At 50.4% G+C, this 13,347-nt stretch overlaps 11 non-coding genes across 11 annotated transcripts; all 11 read right to left on the minus strand.

The window, feature by feature from the left end:
* Positions 1 to 868: 868 nt before the first annotated feature.
* TRNAE-CUC (transfer RNA glutamic acid (anticodon CUC)) lies at positions 869 to 940 on the minus strand. The gene has a single exon. It is a non-coding gene; the product is annotated as a tRNA-Glu (tRNA).
* A 901-nt stretch (positions 941 to 1,841) lies between these two features.
* TRNAE-CUC (transfer RNA glutamic acid (anticodon CUC)) lies at positions 1,842 to 1,913 on the minus strand. Its single transcript has one exon. It is a non-coding gene; the product is annotated as a tRNA-Glu (tRNA).
* Positions 1,914 to 3,278: 1,365 nt separating this feature from the next.
* TRNAE-CUC (transfer RNA glutamic acid (anticodon CUC)) lies at positions 3,279 to 3,350 on the minus strand. Its single transcript has one exon. It is a non-coding gene; the product is annotated as a tRNA-Glu (tRNA).
* A 1,874-nt stretch (positions 3,351 to 5,224) lies between these two features.
* TRNAE-CUC (transfer RNA glutamic acid (anticodon CUC)) lies at positions 5,225 to 5,296 on the minus strand. The gene has a single exon. It is a non-coding gene; the product is annotated as a tRNA-Glu (tRNA).
* A 901-nt stretch (positions 5,297 to 6,197) lies between these two features.
* Positions 6,198 to 6,269, minus strand: TRNAE-CUC (transfer RNA glutamic acid (anticodon CUC)). Its single transcript has one exon. It is a non-coding gene; the product is annotated as a tRNA-Glu (tRNA).
* Positions 6,270 to 7,945: 1,676 nt separating this feature from the next.
* TRNAE-CUC (transfer RNA glutamic acid (anticodon CUC)) lies at positions 7,946 to 8,017 on the minus strand. The gene has a single exon. It is a non-coding gene; the product is annotated as a tRNA-Glu (tRNA).
* A 901-nt stretch (positions 8,018 to 8,918) lies between these two features.
* TRNAE-CUC (transfer RNA glutamic acid (anticodon CUC)) lies at positions 8,919 to 8,990 on the minus strand. Its single transcript has one exon. It is a non-coding gene; the product is annotated as a tRNA-Glu (tRNA).
* A 901-nt stretch (positions 8,991 to 9,891) lies between these two features.
* On the minus strand, positions 9,892 to 9,963 carry TRNAE-CUC (transfer RNA glutamic acid (anticodon CUC)). The gene has a single exon. It is a non-coding gene; the product is annotated as a tRNA-Glu (tRNA).
* Positions 9,964 to 10,864: 901 nt separating this feature from the next.
* TRNAE-CUC (transfer RNA glutamic acid (anticodon CUC)) lies at positions 10,865 to 10,936 on the minus strand. Its single transcript has one exon. It is a non-coding gene; the product is annotated as a tRNA-Glu (tRNA).
* A 901-nt stretch (positions 10,937 to 11,837) lies between these two features.
* TRNAE-CUC (transfer RNA glutamic acid (anticodon CUC)) lies at positions 11,838 to 11,909 on the minus strand. Its single transcript has one exon. It is a non-coding gene; the product is annotated as a tRNA-Glu (tRNA).
* A 901-nt stretch (positions 11,910 to 12,810) lies between these two features.
* On the minus strand, positions 12,811 to 12,882 carry TRNAE-CUC (transfer RNA glutamic acid (anticodon CUC)). The gene has a single exon. It is a non-coding gene; the product is annotated as a tRNA-Glu (tRNA).
* Positions 12,883 to 13,347: the final 465 nt, after the last annotated feature.

Consider the following 13,347-nt stretch of genomic DNA (forward strand, 5'->3'; position numbering starts at 1 on the left):
GAAGTTAAGGGCAAATTGCTGATGCGGAGTGGATGCATTCTGGAGTCAGAAGCAATATCTCCAAAAAGGGGTGAAGGAGGCTCTTCTTCTAGCTACAGCTGGTTAGCAGTGGATTGTCCTCACCTCTAAACAGCCCTTTCAAAAGGAGAGCTTGTGTTCCCTGACCTCGGATCTAAAGTGGCAGGGAGAGCGTGGGCTACTAATCACCAGACAACAAGGGCCTGCGGGTTTAGCCAGTCTGTTGCTTCAAAGAAAACCCTGACTCCACCCAACAGCATATTATCGGTGCATGGGAAGGAGTGGACCAATAACATCTTATTGTTCCAGAAGGCAAGGTCTGGAGATTGGCTAATGCTAGTCACCAGAAAGCAAGGGAACTGCTAGTGTAGCCAGTCTGTTGCTTTAAATCAAACGCCGACTCCACCCAAGAGCATCTGGCTGCATCAGAAGGAGTTGACTCGTAACCTGGTGTTTATCCAGAAGGCAAAGTCCCAATACTTATGCAATGCTGTCATCAAGTGTGCCTCCGAGCATCTTTGGCTATGGTCGACAGAGTCTGGGAAGAAAGCGGCAAAGGTTTTGAGAAAGTGGCTTCTCAGAAAGAGACCGACATCAAGCAGCAGAGACTGGCGTTGACGCATTTCATGTCACCGTCATTGTGTTTGTATTAAGCTGGCTGAGTTGGCCAGGTGGGTATAAAGGCTGGAAAAGGTTCACAATGCTGATGGGAGCTGAGAAAGCCATTGGTATGGATGGCGAAACCTTTTTCAGCTCTGCTAGGCAGAAGCCCAGACGACGGTGTCCAGCTACTACCAGTGTTCTGAAAGAAGCAGAAAACCTGCTGGCTTTGGGTGGAGAAAGAAGATTTTTCCCTGACCGGGAATCGAACCCGGGCCGCGGCGGTGAGAGCACCGAATCCTAGCCACTAGACCACCAGGGAGAGCTGGTTTGGCTCTTCCCAGGCAAGCGAGAGGAAGTTAAGGGCAAATTGCTGATGCGGAGTGGATGCATTCTGGAGTCAGAAGCTATATCTCCAAAAAGGGGTGAAGGAGGCTCTTCTTCTAGCTACAGCTGGTTAGCAGTGGCTTGTCCTCACCTCTAAACAGCCCTTTCAAAAGGAGAGCTTGTGTTCCCTGACCTCGGATCTAAAGTGGCAGGGAGAGCGTGGGCTACTAATCACCAGACAACAAGGGCCTGCGGGTTTAGCCAGTCTGTTGCTTCAAAGAAAACCCTGACTCCACCCAACAGCATATTATCGGTGCATGGGAAGGAGTGGACCTCTAACATCTTATTGTTCCAGAAGGCAAGGTCTGGAGATTGGCTAATGCTAGTCACCAGAAAGCAAGGGAACTGCTAGTGTAGCCAGTCTGTTGCTTTAAATCAAACGCCGACTCCACCCAAGAGCATCTGGCTGCATCAGAAAGAGTTGACTCGTAACCTGGTGTTTATCCAGAAGGCAAAGTCCCATTACTTATGCAATGCTGTCATCAAGTGTGCCTCCGAGCATCTTTGGCTATGGTCGACAGAGTCTGGGAAGAAAGCGGCAAAGGTTTTGAGAAAGTGGCTTCTCAGAAAGAGACCGACATCAAGCAGCAGAGATTGGCGTTGACGCATTTCATGTCACCGTCATTGTGTTTGTATTAAGCTGGCTGAGTTGGCCAGGTGGGTATAAAGGCTGGAAAAGGTTCACAATGCTGATTGGAGCTGAGAAAGCCATTGGGATGGATGGCGAAACCTTTTTCAGCTCTGCTAGGCAGAAGCCCAGACGACGGTGTCCAGCTACTACCAGTGTTCTGAAAGAAGCAGAAAACCTGCTGGCTTCGGGTGGAGAAAGAAGATTTTTCCCTGACCGGGAATCGAACCCGGGCCGCGGCGGTGAGAGCGCCGAATCCTAGCCACTAGACCACCAGGGAGAGCTGGTTTGGCTCTTCCCAGGCAAGCGAGAGGAATTCAAGGGCAAATTGCTGATGCGGAGTGGATGCATTCTGGAGTCAGAAGCAATATCTCCAAAAAGGGGTGAAGGAGGCTCTTCTTCTAGCTACAGCTGGTTAGCAGTGGATTGTCCTCACCTCTAAACAGCCCTTTCAAAAGGAGAGCTTGTGTTCCCTGACCTCGGATCTAAAGTGGCAGGGAGAGCGTGGGCTACTAATCACCAGACAACAAGGGCCTGCGGGTTTAGCCAGTCTGTTGCTTCAAAGAAAACCCTGACTCCACCCAACAGCATATTATCGGTGCATGGGAAGGAGTGGACCTCTAACATCTTATTGTTCCAGAAGGCAAGGTCTGGAGATTGGCTAATGCTAGTCACCAGAAAGCAAGGGAACTGCTAGTGTAGCCAGTCTGTTGCTTTAAATCAAACGCCGACTCCACCCAAGAGCATCTGGCTGCATCAGAAGGAGTTGACTCGTAACCTGGTGTTTATCCAGAAGGCAAAGTCCCATTACTTATGCAATGCTGTCATCAAGTGTGCCTCCGAGCATCTTTGGCTATGGTCGACAGAGTCTGGGAAGAAAGCGGCAAAGGTTTTGAGAAAGTGGCTTCTCAGAAAGAGACCGACATCAAGCAGCAGAGACTGGCGTTGACGCATTTCATGTCATCGTCATTGTGTTTGTATTAAGCTGGCTGAGTTGGCCAGGTGGGTATAAAGGCTGGAAAAGGTTCACAATGCTGATTGGAGCTGAGAAAGCCATTGGGATGGATGGCGAAACCTTTATCAGCTCTGCTAGGCAGAAGCCCAGACGACGGTGTCCAGCTACTACCAGTGTTCTAATAGAAGCAGAAAACCTGCTGGCTTCGGGTGGAGAAAGAAGACTTTTCCCTGACCGGGAATCGAACCCGGGCCATCTGGCTGCATCAGAAGGAGTTGACTCGTAACCTGGTGTTTATCCAGAAGGCAAAGTCCCATTACTTATGCAATGCTGTCATCAAGTGTGCCTCCGAGCATCTTTGGCTATGGTCGACAGAGTCTGGGAAGAAAGCGGCAAAGGTTTTGAGAAAGTGGCTTCTCAGAAAGAGACCGACATCAAGCAGCAGAGACTGGCGTTGACGCATTTCATGTCACCGTCATTGTGTTTGTATTAAGCTGGCTGAGTTGGCCAGGTGGGTATAAAGGCTGGAAAAGGTTCACAATGCTGATTGGAGCTGAGAAAGCCATTGGGATGGATGGCGAAACCTTTTTCAGCTCTGCTAGGCAGAAGCCCAGACGACGGTGTCCAGCTACTACCAGTGTTCTGAAAGAAGCAGAAAACCTGCTGGCTTCGGGTGGAGAAAGAAGATTTTTCCCTGACCGGGAATCGAACCCGGGCCGCGGCGGTGAGAGCGCCGAATCCTAGCCACTAGACCACCAGGGAGAGCTGGTTTGGCTCTTCCCAGGCAAGCGAGAGGAAGTCAAGGGCAAATTGCTGATGCGGAGTGGATGCATTCTGGAGTCAGAAGCAATATCTCCAAAAAGGGGTGAAGGAGGCTCTTCTTCTAGCTACAGCTGGTTAGCAGTGGATTGTCCTCACCTCTAAACAGCCCTTTCAAAAGGAGAGCTTGTGTTCCCTGACCTCGGATCTAAAGTGGCAGGGAGAGCGTGGGCTACTAATCACCAGACAACAAGGGCCTGCGGGTTTAGCCAGTCTGTTGCTTCAAAGAAAACCCCGACTCCACCCAACAGCATATTATCGGTGCATGGGAAGGAGTGGACCTCTAACATCTTATTGTTCCAGAAGGCAAGGTCTGGAGATTGGCTAATGCTAGTCACCAGAAAGCAAGGGAACTGCTAGTGTAGCCAGTCTGTTGCTTTAAATCAAACGCCGACTCCACCCAAGAGCATCTGGCTGCATCAGAAGAAGTTGACTCGTAACCTGGTGTTTATCCAGAAGGCAAAGTCCCATTACTTATGCAATGCTGTCATCAAGTGTTCCTCTGAGCATCTTTGGCTATGGTCGACAGAGTCTGGGAAGAAAGCGGCAACGGTTTTGAGAAAGTGGATTCCCAGAAAGAGACCGACATCAAGCAGCAGAGACTGGCGTTGACGCATTTCATGTCACCGTCATTGTGTTTGTATTAAGCTGGCTGAGTTGGCCAGGTGGGTATAAAGGCTGGAAAAGGTTCACAATGCTGATTGGAGCTGAGAAAGCCATTGGGATGGATGGCGAAACCTTTATCAGCTCTGCTAGGCAGAAGCCCAGACGACGGTGTCCAGCTACTACCAGTGTTCTGAAAGAAGCAGAAAACCTGCTGGCTTCGGGTGGAGAAAGAAGACTTTTCCCTGACAGGGAATCGAACCCGGGCCGCGGCGGTGAGAGCGCCTTATCCTAGCCACTAGACCACCAGGGAGAGCTGGTTTGGCTCTTCCCAGGCAAGCGAGAGGAAGTTAAGGGCAAATTGCTGATGCGGAGTGGATGCATTCTGGAGTCAGAAGCAATATCTCCAAAAAGGGGTGAAGGAGGCTCTTCTTCTAGCTACAGCTGGTTAGCAGTGGATTGTCCTCACCTCTAAACAGCCCTTTCAAAAGGAGAGCTTGTGTTCCCTGACCTCGGATCTAAAGTGGCAGGGAGAGCGTGGGCTACTAATCACCAGACAACAAGGGCCTGCGGGTTTAGCCAGTCTGTTGCTTCAAAGAAAACCCTGACTCCACCCAACAGCATATTATCGGTGCATGGGAAGGAGTGGACCTCTAACATCTTATTGTTCCAGAAGGCAAGGTCTGGAGATTGGCTAATGCTAGTCACCAGAAAGCAAGGGAACTGCTAGTGTAGCCAGTCTGTTGCTTTAAATCAAACGCCGACTCCACCCAAGAGCATCTGGCTGCATCAGAAGGAGTTGACTCGTAACCTGGTGTTTATCCAGAAGGCAAAGTCCCATTACTTATGCAATGCTGTCATCAAGTGTGCCTCCGAGCATCTTTGGCTATGGTCGACAGAGTCTGGGAAGAAAGCGGCAAAGGTTTTGAGAAAGTGGCTTCTCAGAAAGAGACCGACATCAAGCAGCAGAGACTGGCGTTGACGCATTTCATGTCACCGTCATTGTGTTTGTATTAAGCTGGCTGAGTTGGCCAGGTGGGTATAAAGGCTGGAAAAGGTTCACAGTGCTGATTGGAGCTGAGAAAGCCATTGGGATGGATGGCGAAACCATTATCAGCTCTGCTAGGCAGAAGCCCAGACGACGGTGTCCAGCTACTACCAGTGTTCTGAAAGAAGCAGGAAACCTGCTGGCTTCGGGTGGAGAAAGAAGATTTTTCCCTGACCGGGAATCGAACCCGGGCCGCGGCGGTGAGAGCGCCGAATCCTAGCCACTAGACCACCAGGGAGAGCTGGTTTGGCTCTTCCCAGGCAAGCGAGAGGAAGTCAAGGGCAAATTGCTGATGCGGAGTGGATGCATTCTGGAGTCAGAAGCAATATCTCCAAAAAGGGGTGAAGGAGGCTCTTCTTCTAGCTACAGCTGGTTAGCAGTGGATTGTCCTCACCTCTAAACAGCCCTTTCAAAAGGAGAGCTTGTGTTCCCTGACCTCGGATCTAAAGTGGCAGGGAGAGCGTGGGCTACTAATCACCAGACAACAAGGGCCTGCGGGTTTAGCCAGTCTGTTGCTTCAAAGAAAACCCTGACTCCACCCAACAGCATATTTTCGGTGCATGGGAAGGAGTGGACCTCTAACATCTTATTGTTCCAGAAGGCAAGGTCTGGAGATTGGCTAATGCTAGTCACCAGAAAGCAAGGGAACTGCTAGTGTAGCCAGTCTGTTGCTTTAAATCAAACGCCGACTCCACCCAAGAGCATCTGGCTGCATCAGAAGGAGTTGACTCGTAACCTGGTGTTTATCCAGAAGGCAAAGTCCCATTACTTATGCAATGCTGTCATCAAGTGTGCCTCCGAGCATCTTTGGCTATGGTCGACAGAGTCTGGGAAGAAAGCGGCAAAGGTTTTGAGAAAGTGGCTTCTCAGAAAGAGACCGACATCAAGCAGCAGAGACTGGCGTTGACGCATTTCATGTCACCGTCATTGTGTTTGTATTAAGCTGGCTGAGTTGGCCAGGTGGGTATAAAGGCTGGAAAAGGTTCACAGTGCTGATTGGAGCTGAGAAAGCCATTGGGATGGATGGCGAAACCTTTTTCAGCTCTGCTAGGCAGAAGCCCAGACGACGGTGTCCAGCTACTACCAGTGTTCTGAAAGAAGCAGAAAACCTGCTGGCTTCGGGTGGAGAAAGAAGATTTTTCCCTGACCGGGAATCGAACCCTGGCCGCGGCGGTGAGAGCGCCGAATCCTAGCCACTAGACCACCAGGGAGAGCTGGTTTGGATGTTCCCAGGCAAGCGAGAGGAAGTCAAGGGCAAATTGCTGATGCGGAGTGGATGCATTCTGGAGTCAGAAGCAATATCTCCAAAAAGGGGTGAAGGAGGCTCTTCTTCTAGCTACAGCTGGTTAGCAGTGGATTGTCCTCACCTCTAAACAGCCCTTTCAAAAGGAGAGCTTGTGTTCCCTGACCTCGGATCTAAAGTGGCAGGGAGAGCGTGGGCTACTGATAACCAGACAACAAGGGCCTGCGGGTTTAGCCAGTCTGTTGCTTCAAAGAAAACCCTGACTCCACCCAACAGCATATTATCGGTGCATGGGAAGGAGTGGACCTCTAACATCTTATTGTTCCAGAAGGCAAGGTCTGGAGATTGGCTAATGCTAGTCACCAGAAAGCAAGGGAACTGCTAGTGTAGCCAGTCTGTTGCTTTAAATCAAACGCCGACTCCACCCAAGAGCATCTGGCTGCATCAGAAGGAGTTGACTCGTAACCTGGTGTTTATCCAGAAGGCAAAGTCCCATTACTTATGCAATGCTGTCATCAAGTGTGCCTCTGAGCATCTTTGGCTATGGTCGACAGAGTCTGGGAAGAAAGCGGCAACGGTTTTGAGAAAGTGGCTTCCCAGAAAGAGACCGACATCAAGCAGCAGAGACTGGCGTTGACGCATTTCATGTCACCGTCATTGTGTTTGTATTAAGCTGGCTGAGTTGGCCAGGTGGGTATAAAGGCTGGAAAAGCGCCGAATCCTAGCCACTAGACCACCAAGGAGAGCTGGTTTGGCTCTTCCCAGGCAAGCGAGAGGAAGTCAAGGGCAAATTGCTGATGCGGAGTGGATGCATTCTGGAGTCAGAAGCAATATCTCCAAAAAGGGGTGAAGGAGGCTCTTCTTCTAGCTACAGCTGGTTAGCAGTGGATTGTCCTCACCTCTAAACAGCCCTTTCAAAAGGAGAGCTTGTGTTCCCTGACCTCGGATCTAAAGTGGCAGGGAGAGCGTGGGCTACTAATCACCAGACAACAAGGGCCTGCGGGTTTAGCCAGTCTGTTGCTTCAAAGAAAACCCTGACTCCACCCAACAGCATATTATCGGTGCATGGGAAGGAGTGGACCTCTAACATCTTATTGTTCCAGAAGGCAAGGTCTGGAGATTGGCTAATGCTAGTCACCAGAAAGCAAGGGAACTGCTAGAGTAGCCAGTCTGTTGCTTTAAATCAAACGCCGACTCCACCCAAGAGCATCTGGCTGCATCAGAAGGAGTAGACTCGTAACCTGGTGTTTATCCAGAAGGCAAAGTCCCATTACTTATGCAATGCTGTCATCAAGTGTGCCTCCGAGCATCTATGGCTATGGTCGACAGAGTCTGGGAAGAAAGCGGCAAAGGTTTTGAGAAAGTGGCTTCTCAGAAAGAGACCGACATCAAGCAGCAGAGACTGGCGTTGACGCATTTCATGTCACCGTCATTGTGTTTGTATTAAGCTGGCTGAGTTGGCCAGGTGGGTATAAAGGCTGGAAAAGGTTCACAATGCTGATGGGAGCTGAGAAAGCCATTGGGATTGATGGCGAAACCTTTTTCAGCTCTGCTAGGCAGAAGCCCAGACAACGGTGTCCAGCTACTACCAGTGTTCTGAAAGAAGCAGAAAACCTGCTGGCTTTGGGTGGAGAAAGAAGATTTTTCCCTGACCGGGAATCGAACCCGGGCCGCGGCGGTGAGAGCGCCGAATCCTAGCCACTAGACCACCAGGGAGAGCTGGTTTGGCTCTTCCCAGGCAAGCGAGAGGAAGTTAAGGGCAAATTGCTGATGCGGAGTGGATGCATTCTGGAGTCAGAAGCTATATCTCCAAAAAGGGGTGAAGGAGGCTCTTCTTCTAGCTACAGCTGGTTAGCAGTGGATTGTCCTCACCTCTAAACAGCCCTTTCAAAAGGAGAGCTTGTGTTCCCTGACCTCGGATCTAAAGTGGCAGGGAGAGCGTGGGCTACTAATCACCAGACAACAAGGGCCTGCGGGTTTAGCCAGTCTGTTGCTTCAAAGAAAACCCTGACTCCACCCAACAGCATATTATCGGTGCATGGGAAGGAGTGGACCTCTAACATCTTATTGTTCCAGAAGGCAAGGTCTGGAGATTGGCTAATGCTAGTCACCAGAAAGCAAGGGAACTGCTAGTGTAGCCAGTCTGTTGCTTTAAATCAAACGCCGACTCCACCCAAGAGCATCTGGCTGCATCAGAAAGAGTTGACTCGTAACCTGGTGTTTATCCAGAAGGCAAAGTCCCATTACTTATGCAATGCTGTCATCAAGTGTGCCTCCGAGCATCTTTGGCTATGGTCGACAGAGTCTGGGAAGAAAGCGGCAAAGGTTTTGAGAAAGTGGCTTCTCAGAAAGAGACCGACATCAAGCAGCAGAGATTGGCGTTGACGCATTTCATGTCACCGTCATTGTGTTTGTATTAAGCTGGCTGAGTTGGCCAGGTGGGTGTAAAGGCTGGAAAAGGTTCACAATGCTGATTGGAGCTGAGAAAGCCATTGGGATGGATGGCGAAACCTTTTTCAGCTCTGCTAGGCAGAAGCCCAGACGACGGTGTCCAGCTACTACCAGTGTTCTGAAAGAAGCAGAAAACCTGCTGGCTTCGGGTGGAGAAAGAAGATTTTTCCCTGACCGGGAATCGAACCCGGGCCGCGGCGGTGAGAGCGCCGAATCCTAGCCACTAGACCACCAGGGAGAGCTGGTTTGGCTCTTCCCAGGCAAGCGAGAGGAAGTCAAGGGCAAATTGCTGATGCGGAGTGGATGCATTCTGGAGTCAGAAGCAATATCTCCAAAAAGGGGTGAAGGAGGCTCTTCTTCTAGCTACAGCTGGTTAGCAGTGGATTGTCCTCACCTCTAAACAGCCCTTTCAAAAGGAGAGCTTGTGTTCCCTGACCTCGGATCTAAAGTGGCAGGGAGAGCGTGGGCTACTAATCACCAGACAACAAGGGCCTGCGGGTTTAGCCAGTCTGTTGCTTCAAAGAAAACCCTGACTCCACCCAACAGCATATTATCGGTGCATGGGAAGGAGTGGACCTCTAACATCTTATTGTTCCAGAAGGCAAGGTCTGGAGATTGGCTAATGCTAGTCACCAGAAAGCAAGGGAACTACTAGTGTAGCCAGTCTGTTGCTTTAAATCAAACGCCGACTCCACCCAAGAGCATCTGGCTGCATCAGAAGGAGTTGACTCGTAACCTGGTGTTTATCCAGAAGGCAAAGTCCCATTACATATGCAATGCTGTCATCAAGTGTGCCTCCAAGCATCTTTGGCTATGGTCGACAGAGTCTGGGAAGAAAGGGGCAAAGGTTTTGAGAAAGTGGCTTCTCAGAAAGAGACCGACATCAAGCAGCAGAGACTGGCGTTGACGCATTTCATGTCACCGTCATTGTGTTTGTATTAAGCTGGCTGAGTTGGCCAGGTGGGTATAAAGGCTGGAAAAGGTTCACAATGCTTATTGGAGCTGAGAAAGCCATTGGGATGGATGGCGAAACCTTTTTCAGCTCTGCTAGGCAGAAGCCCAGACGACGGTGTCCAGCTACTACCAGTGTTCTGAAAAAAGCAGAAAACCTGCTGGCTTCGGGTGGAGAAAGAAGATTTTTCCCTGACCGGGAATCGAACCCGGGCCGCGGCGGTGAGAGCGCCGAATCCTAGCCACTAGACCACCAGGGAGAGCTGGTTTGGCTCTTCCCAGGCAAGCGAGAGGAAGTCAAGGGCAAATTGCTGATGCGGAGTGGATGCATTCTGGAGTCAGAAGCAATATCTCCAAAAAGGGGTGAAGGAGGCTCTTCTTCTAGCTACAGCTGGTTAGCAGTGGATTGTCCTCACCTCTAAACAGCCCTTTCAAAAGCAGAGCTTGTGTTCCCTGACCTCGGATCTAAAGTGGCAGGGAGAGCGTGGGCTACTAATCACCAGACAACAAGGGCCTGCGGGTTTAGCCAGTCTGTTGCTTCAAAGAAAACCCTGACTCCACCCAACAGCATATTATCGGTGCATGGGAAGGAGTGGACCTCTAACATCTTATTGTTCCAGAAGGCAAGGTCTGGAGATTGGCTAATGCTAGTCACCAGAAAGCAAGGGAACTACTAGTGTAGCCAGTCTGTTGCTTTAAATCAAACGCCGACTCCACCCAAGAGCATCTGGCTGCATCAGAAGGAGTTGACTCGTAACCTGGTGTTTATCCAGAAGGCAAAGTCCCATTACATATGCAATGCTGTCATCAAGTGTGCCTCCGAGCATCTTTGGCTATGGTCGACAGAGTCTGGGAAGAAAGGGGCAAAGGTTTTGAGAAAGTGGCTTCTCAGAAAGAGACCGACATCAAGCAGCAGAGACTGGCGTTGACGCATTTCATGTCACCGTCATTGTGTTTGTATTAAGCTGGCTGAGTTGGCCAGGTGGGTATAAAGGCTGGAAAAGGTTCACAATGCTGATTGGAGCTGAGAAAGCCATTGGGATGGATGGCGAAACCTTTTTCAGCTCTGCTAGGCAGAAGCCCAGACGACGGTGTCCAGCTACTACCAGTGTTCTGAAAGAAGCAGAAAACCTGCTGGCTTCGGGTGGAGAATGAAGATTTTTCCCTGACCGGGAATCGAACCCGGGCCGCGGCAGTGAGAGCGCCGAATCCTAGCCACTAGACCACCAGGGAGAGCTGGTTTGGCTCTTCCCAGGCAAGCGAGAGGAAGTCAAGGGCAAATTGCTGATGCGGAGTGGATGCATTCTGGAGTCAGAAGCAATATCTCCAAAAAGGGGTGAAGGAGGCTCTTCTTCTAGCTACAGCTGGTTAGCAGTGGATTGTCCTCACCTCTAAACAGCCCTTTCAAAAGCAGAGCTTGTGTTCCCTGACCTCGGATCTAAAGTGGCAGGGAGAGCGTGGGCTACTAATCACCAGACAACAAGGGCCTGCGGGTTTAGCCAGTCTGTTGCTTCAAAGAAAACCCTGACTCCACCCAACAGCATATTATCGGTGCATGGGAAGGAGTGGACCTCTAACATCTTATTGTTCCAGAAGGCAAGGTCTGGAGATTGGCTAATGCTAGTCACCAGAAAGCAAGGGAACTGCTAGAGTAGCCAGTCTGTTGCTTTAAATCAAACGCCGACTCCACCCAAGAGCATCTGGCTGCATCAGAAGGAGTAGACTCGTAACCTGGTGTTTATCCAGAAGGCAAAGTCCCATTACTTATGCAATGCTGTCATCAAGTGTGCCTCCGAGCATCTATGGCTATGGTCGACAGAGTCTGGGAAGAAAGCGGCAAAGGTTTTGAGAAAGTGGCTTCTCAGAAAGAGACCGACATCAAGCAGCAGAGACTGGCGTTGACGCATTTCATGTCACCGTCATTGTGTTTGTATTAAGCTGGCTGAGTTGGCCAGGTGGGTATAAAGGCTGGAAAAGGTTCACAATGCTGATGGGAGCTGAGAAAGCCATTGGGATGGATGGCGAAACCTTTTTCAGCTCTGCTAGGCAGAAGCCCAGACAACGGTGTCCAGCTACTACCCGTGTTCTGAAAGAAGCAGAAAACCTGCTGGCTTTGGGTGGAGAAAGAAGATTTTTCCCTGACCAGGAATCGAACCCGGGCCGCGGCGGTGAGAGCACCAAATCCTAGCCACTAGACCACCAGGGAGAGCTGGTTTGGCTCTTCCCAGGCAAGCGAGAGGAAGTTAAGGGCAAATTGCTGATGCGGAGTGGATGCATTCTGGAGTCAGAAGCTATATCTCCAAAAAGGGGTGAAGGAGGCTCTTCTTCTAGCTACAGCTGGTTAGCAGTGGATTGTCCTCACCTCTAAACAGCCCTTTCAAAAGGAGAGCTTGTGTTCCCTGACCTCGGATCTAAAGTGGCAGGGAGAGCGTGGGCTACTAATCACCAGACAACAAGGGCCTGCGGGTTTAGCCAGTCTGTTGCTTCAAAGAAAACCCTGACTCCACCCAACAGCATATTATCGGTGCATGGGAAGGAGTGGACCTCTAACATCTTATTGTTCCAGAAGGCAAGGTCTGGAGATTGGCTAATGCTAGTCACCAGAAAGCAAGGGAACTGCTAGTGTAGCCAGTCTGTTGCTTTAAATCAAACGCCGACTCCACCCAAGAGCATCTGGCTGCATCAGAAAGAGTTGACTCGTAACCTGGTGTTTATCCAGAAGGCAAAGTCCCATTACTTATGCAATGCTGTCATCAAGTGTGCCTCCGAGCATCTTTGGCTATGGTCGACAGAGTCTGGGAAGAAAGCGGCAAAGGTTTTGAGAAAGTGGCTTCTCAGAAAGAGACCGACATCAAGCAGCAGAGATTGGCGTTGACGCATTTCATGTCACCGTCATTGTGTTTGTATTAAGCTGGCTGAGTTGGCCAGGTGGGTATAAAGGCTGGAAAAGGTTCACAATGCTGATTGGAGCTGAGAAAGCCATTGGGATGGATGGCGAAACCTTTTTCAGCTCTGCTAGGCAGAAGCCCAGACGACGGTGTCCAGCTACTACCAGTGTTCTGAAAGAAGCAGAAAACCTGCTGGCTTCGGGTGGAGAAAGAAGATTTTTCCCTGACCGGGAATCGAACCCGGGCGGCGGCGGCGAGAGCGCCGAATCCTAGCCACTAGACCACCAGGGAGAGCTGGTTTGGCTCTTCCCAGGCAAGCGAGAAGAAGTCAAGGGCAAATTGCTGATGCGGAGTGGATGCATTCTGGAGTCAGAAGCAATATCTCCAAAAAGGGGTGAAGGAGGCTCTTCTTCTAGCTACAGCTGGTTAGCAGTGGATTGTCCTCACCTCTAAACAGCCCTTTCAAAAGGAGAGCTTGTGTTCCCTGACCTCGGATCTAAAGTGGCAGGGAGAGCGTGGGCTACTAATCACCAGACAACAAGGGCCTGCGGGTTTAGCCAGTCTGTTGCTTCAAAGAAAACCCTGACTCCACCCAACAGCATATTATCGGTGCATGGGAAGGAGTGGACCTCTAACATCTTATTGTTCCAGAAGGCAAGGTCTGGAGATTGGCTAATGCTAGTCACCAGAAAGCAAGGGAACTACTAGTGTAGCCAGTCTGTTGCTTTAAATCAAACGCCGACTCCACCCAAGAGC

This window comes from Staurois parvus, unplaced genomic scaffold, assembly GCF_062004578.1.
Source record: "Staurois parvus isolate SC_StPar_1 unplaced genomic scaffold, SC_StPar_1.0 ptg001181l, whole genome shotgun sequence".
NCBI lineage: Eukaryota > Metazoa > Chordata > Amphibia > Anura > Ranidae > Staurois > Staurois parvus.